We start from the raw sequence: 6000 nt of genomic DNA, 5'->3' as shown, positions 1-6000 counted from the left end.
GAGGCCACACCTCGAGTGTTGTGTCCAGTTTTGGGCACCTCAATCCAAGAGAGATCTGGAGGTGCTGGAGCGAGTGCAGAGGAGGGCAACGAAGCTGGTGAGGGGGCTGGAAAACAAATCGTATGAGGAGCGGCTGAGGGAGTTGGGGCTGTTTAGTGTGAGGAAGAGGAGGCTGAGGGGAGACCTCATCACTCTCTACAACTACTTGAAAGGACACTGTAGAGAGGTTGGAGCTGGTCTCTTCTCACAGGTAATTAGTGACAGAACGAGAGAGAATGGCTTCAAGCTCCAACAGGGGAGGTTTAGATTGAACATTAGGAAGGAATTTTTCACCGAAAGAGTGGTCGGGCATTGGAACAGGCTGCCCAGGGAGGGGGGGGAGTCCCCATCCCTGGATGGGTTTAAGGGACGTTTAGATGCAGTGCTGAGGGACATGGTGTAGGGGAGGACTTTGTAGAGTAGGGGAGATGGTTGGACTCGATGATCCCAAGGGTCTCTTCCAACCTCAATGATTCTATGATTTAAGAGAGTCCATCTCATGGGCAGGGCAGCCCAGAGGGAAGCCGAGGAGCATTTGACAAGCGTGTCGAGGGTCTGGAGCAGAGCACGGCGGTGGGGAGTGGCGTCGGACGCAGTAACCAGCTTAGAAATCTCTACATCTGCCAACCTCAATGAAAGGGACCAGCAGAAGGCAAACCCCTCAGAGTATCTTGTAGCCTCACTTGGTGACAACCATTATTCAGCAGCTGACATGTTGGTTGCCAGAACCATTCATTATTTTGTCCTTTACCCCCCGTGGGGAGAGCTGCTCTGAAAATCAATTCCCTTTGTTGCTACATCAAGATCCATAACTCTCCCTGTGTTGATATTTTGTCCCCAAGCGATTGATGGTAGAATAAAGGGAGCTCTGTTCCTTGAAGCGATGGAGAGTTAATATCAGCCTGCTGAGATGGGGTTTTAATCTCCCTGCTGCATTTTAAATTAATCAGGTATTTTTCTGAAATGCTTTGCTGGTTTGGAATTGCAGTAGGCTGCCTTCCATCTTTCCACTTTCCTTCTGCCGCACGGGCCAGTCGAGCCATTTCATAGTAACTGATAGTACTGTAGCAGAGAAGCACTTTTACCAACTTGTATTGCTGATTTTTATGGAACATATCTTGAATTTATTTCCCTTTATCGTGGAAAAAAAACCATTTAGAAAGGAACTTCTGGGCTCATGTTGGTCTAATAACAGTTCAGAGACTAATGGAACAATTTTAAGTGCATTTGGATTTCTACAGAAATACTAGACCTCAGATTTTCTGAGATGCAGTGATGGCTTTTTAATAACAGGATAGAATCTTAAAAATATATATACCCTACAATAAATACACTGAAGCAAAATAAAATAGATTTCACTTGAGTCATGGGGAGGAACCTGGGCTAGAAATCCATTAGACTGTGAGGAAGGAGAATTCTGAATTGTTTCTTCCTTGGGTAAAAATAGAAGTGGTTAAAATCAGGTAGATCATTTTCAAAGCAAAAATCTTCCCCTTGTGCATTGTGAAAGAGATTAAAGTGGGATTAAGTGTTCCGCCCAGTCCTGGACATCGGGATATTTTTTGGATATTTTGTAGGTATGATTTTTCTAGGGTGTGAAGCAAGGAATTCTGCCTTGGATTAACCGTGACCTTTGGCAAAGCGCTTTTGCTGTTTTCCCATTTATCAACCACAAGATTGCTCTAATATTCAGTGACAGCATTGGGATGCTGTAGGCTTTCAGTTAACAAAACATTTGGAGAGGTTAAATGAAAAATAGCTTATAATTCCATATTTTGCAATGTACCACTCCGTTTAAGTGCTCCTAAAGATAGTGCTGAAGGGGAGAAATTTTTTCGGGTGAAATTTCTGCATACCCCGTGGTCAGCTCTGCCTGTTGGGCATTTTAACACGCTCAACGCTTCACCTCACAGCACTTCTGTGGAACAAACCAGGTGTCTGGCTGCTTCAAGCCTTCTGAGTCTTCATCTAGGCTTTTTTTTAGGACGAGTTCCACTTCTGTTGTGCATGATCCTGAGCATAACTAGCAAAAATGTCTTGTTAAGGCCATGGCGGGTCGTTGAAAGGAAAGAAATTAAGTTCCTGCTGCTTTTATTACGTTCTCTGTTTCGGAATCAAAGTAATTTACTGGCCCCAGATTTAAACCGCTGATGAAGTAGGTTTATCAGCGATAAACACGCAAGTGCTCAGCGTCCCTTCGTAAGCAATAGCAAAGTTCGATTAGATATGGCTGTTGAAGATAAATTTGGTAATAAAAACAGGGAAGTCTGTCATGTAAATGTGTGTTTTAAAGCTGGGGTGGTGTCCTGTTCTTGCACCCCGTGGTTGTGAGGGTGTTCTTCTTTGTGGCTCGAAATTACCACACTTCCACCACACCAAAACCTGCCTTTTGGATGGATGGCAATGACGTGGTACCTTGCATCTTACCTGGGTAGTTTCTTTTGTTTCATTGAATTTTGAGATAAGCTCAACAGTGAGCATTACTCTTGTCCAGCTAAACCCCAGGTTGGTGTTTAGCTCAAGAACTGGTAGCGCCGTCCTTTCCGTGTGGGTTCTCATCCTGGAAGACAAGGGGGCAGTTGGTGGGTTCTAATAAAAAAACCCCATTTGAGAGGCAGTAAAGCTCACTTTATCTGGTATTGACTTTGGTTCAGAAGTGCTCATGACGATAAGCAATCTCCAAATGGGACTGTTAGATAATAAATGACGAGGAGATTACGCAGAAGTAGGTAAATGGCTTCTGATGATCTCTCCTGCAAAAATACACGTCTCTCTCTCTCTCTGGTTCTTCTCAGAAGAACCGATGGGGATCTCTCCTGCTCCTGCATGTATTTTAAGGGATCCTGCAAGGATTTTAATGGCTCGAGCACTCCGAGGAGCAGGAACCTTTTAGTACACCAAGGACTCCACTCTGTGCACTTGCAGAGCTGATCATTTCTGAATTCCTGATACATTTCCTTAAATCAATATAAATCCATTCTTTGAGCCGGCTTCAAAGCTGCCTTTGAACTTGTCAGAGCGAAGCTGCCTGAGAAATCCAGATAAAAAACAACCCCCTTGAGTTAAATTAATTAATACTTTTAAGTGTGTCAAAAAGAAAAGATGTTGGTGGAAATGTCGTGGTGGTGGGGGAGCGAGTGCAGTTCTCAGTATCTGCCTGCACCAATTTGTTTCCCTTTGGCCACGTACAAGCCAGATTTTTAGCCTATTTGAACCTACAACCTTGTGGGAAGAAAATGGTTTCTATATGACGTGGATTAGTTGGTAATTACATCATTGTTTTATATAAGAGAACCTGGTATTTTCATTTCTCTGCAGTAACTGGGCAGTAGTGCTGTGTGTGTTTTGTTCGGGATCTGATACAACTGTTCTAATAAAACGAATTATCACTTTGGGGTAATTAAATTCTGTGATATACCTCGCTTCATCCTCTTCTTCCCCAAAATACCAGCCCAGTGATCCCTGCACCACAAAGAACTGGGAATATTTCAGTGGGAATGTGCTGGCACAGCTCTGCCCTCTTGTGTGTGTACATTAATATCTGGGGGGGGGGAGCAGGGACGCCTTTGCAGACGCGCAGAGGGTGGGTTTTATCTGTCAAGACTGGTATCGTTCTCAAATTTTAGTGCTAATTTTTAGTTCTAGCTTTACGTCTTTTGGCAGTTCTCAACCTACTTCACTTCCTCTCTGCAAAGAGGAAAACCCCTATCTGCTTCTTAAACCTGTTGCAAACGTAATCGCGCAATGAAAAGTGCCACCTCTTGTAGAAAGTGAGTGTAATCTGAGTGGTTTTTGCTAAATTTGGTAATTAAGTAATACATTACACTGGATTAGGATCAGGAGGGTGAAGTTTGATAGCCCAGCTTTAGAGTATCTAACTCTACAATTGCAACCTATTATTCTAGGATTACATTTAAATGTGTAAATTTATTTTTTTGAAGTTCCTTTGAAAGTCCTTGGTGCTAGACAAGTTTCTTTTGTATTTTAAAGCGTTCGACTTTGCGTTTGTCTGCTGGCGTGCTGCTTACAGATAAAATGGCATCTCCTGTTGAGAATTGAAAAATAACTGTATAAAAATAGCGAGCAACAACTTTAGGAAGGTTGGGGGATATCTGTGACATAGAATAAGTCTGAGGAGATCACCTGTGCTCTGTATTTAGTGGGTGGAAAGCCCATCTGCTGCCTTTCCTCCCACCTCTCCCTGTCACCTGTCTTGGGATGCCCTGAATCACTCCCCAGGGATGGGTGTGATGCCATAAAGACAGCTCAAGGCAAGTGACTTAGCCATCTTAATTTTCAAACACTGAAGTTAAGGGAGATGGATCCCACTCAAGAATGTCAGAATTAATGTTGTCTGTGCATCTTGAATTCAAGCCTTTGAGTCTTTACTGACATCATTAGACATTGGCTTTAGCCCAGCTCTCCAACAGCATCCCTTGCACAGGAATGATGGGACAGCTCGCTGAGAGCTTTTTAAATAAAAGAGATCTCCGTTACTCCCTGGATAGCCAGTTGTTGTGTTTATCTCCAGCTATCAAATCCCATAAATAAATTCCCCGATGCTGCGAGGTTCTTCCGTGTCCTACTCAAACCGTGTATCACACGTTAAAGATTCTTGAGAGACAGTACTTGCTGGTCAAGAAGAGTTGTAAGTCTTCCGTGTCCTACTCAAACCGTGTATCACGTGGTAAAGATTCTTGAGAGACAATACTTGCTGGTCAAGAAGAGTTGTAAGGACAGGTCAAAAGTAGGTACTGATTTTGTGTTTCCTGATGATTTTTGGGAGTTGCTGAGTGCATAGGCTGCAACACTTCCATGTCCAGAGCACCACTGGTGCCCATCCTGCTGGCTGGGAGATGCCGGTTCTCACGTCTTTCCAGCTGTACAGCCACAAACCATGGGTGGGCAGGTAGTGGCTGCCTTCAGGAAGTCTGGTGAGGTGATTTTTCCAGCTTTGTGACAGAAATCAGAGCGAGGTTTCTTTCCTCACGAGCAGCTTTACAGCGTCTGAACACAGAGAGTGTTCATTCACTCCTCCCAGGGTCTGTCCCCTTTGCTGATGACGTTTCAAGCTGCGTAACAGCTGCTGTGGTTTAGTCGCTGTTTTATTCATATTTCTCAACAATTTCATTCACTCTCTGACCTTGATTCACTTTTCTATTCATCATCATTAGAAGCAGACAGGGCACCTGGTGAAAATACAGGTGCGTTCCTGTAATTGTAGATGTGCTCGTGTAATTAAAGACTGTATCATTAAGACGTTCGTGCAGCAGGGAAGAGGGAACGCTGCACAGCAAATATTCATCCTGGGACAGGCATCCAACCTAGAAAACTCCACCCCAAGGCAAAAAGTCTGGAAGAAGTTTGGGTATTCATAGAATCATAGAATTGCCCAGGCCGGAAGGGACCTCCAAAGGCCATCTAGTCCGACCCCCTGCAGTCAGCAGGGACACCCCCAACTAGACCAGGTTGCCCAGGGCCTTGTCAAGCCTCTCCTTGAATATCTCCAGGGAAGGGGCCTCAACCACCTCCCTGGGCAACCTGTTCCAGTGCTCCACCACCCTCACAGTGAAGAACCCTCTCCTCATCTCCAGTCTAAATCTGTTCCCCTCCAGCTTGAAGCCATTTCCCCTCGTCCTGTCACTGCAGGCCTTTCTAAACAGGCTCTCCCCAGCCTTCCTGTAGCCCCCCTCAGGTACTGGAAGGCTGCTATGAGGTCTCCCCGGAGCCTCCTCTTCTCCAGGCTGAACAACCCCAGCTCTTTTGATGCAGCCCAGGATGGGATTGGCCTTCTGGGCTGCAGCTGCCCACTGCCTGCTCATGTCCAGCTTCTCATCCACCAGCACCCCCAAGTCCCTTTCCTCAGGGCTGCTTTCCAATCCCTCACCCCCCAGTTTGTATTGGTGGTGAGGATTGTTCCGGCCCAGGTGCAGAACCCTGCATTTGCTCTTGTTGAACCTC

This window comes from Calidris pugnax, unplaced genomic scaffold (assembly GCF_001431845.1).
Source record: "Calidris pugnax isolate Ruff unplaced genomic scaffold, ASM143184v1 scaffold237, whole genome shotgun sequence".
In the NCBI taxonomy this organism is placed as follows: Eukaryota; Metazoa; Chordata; class Aves; order Charadriiformes; family Scolopacidae; genus Calidris; species Calidris pugnax.
Note: the sequence above shows the minus strand (reverse complement) of the source record.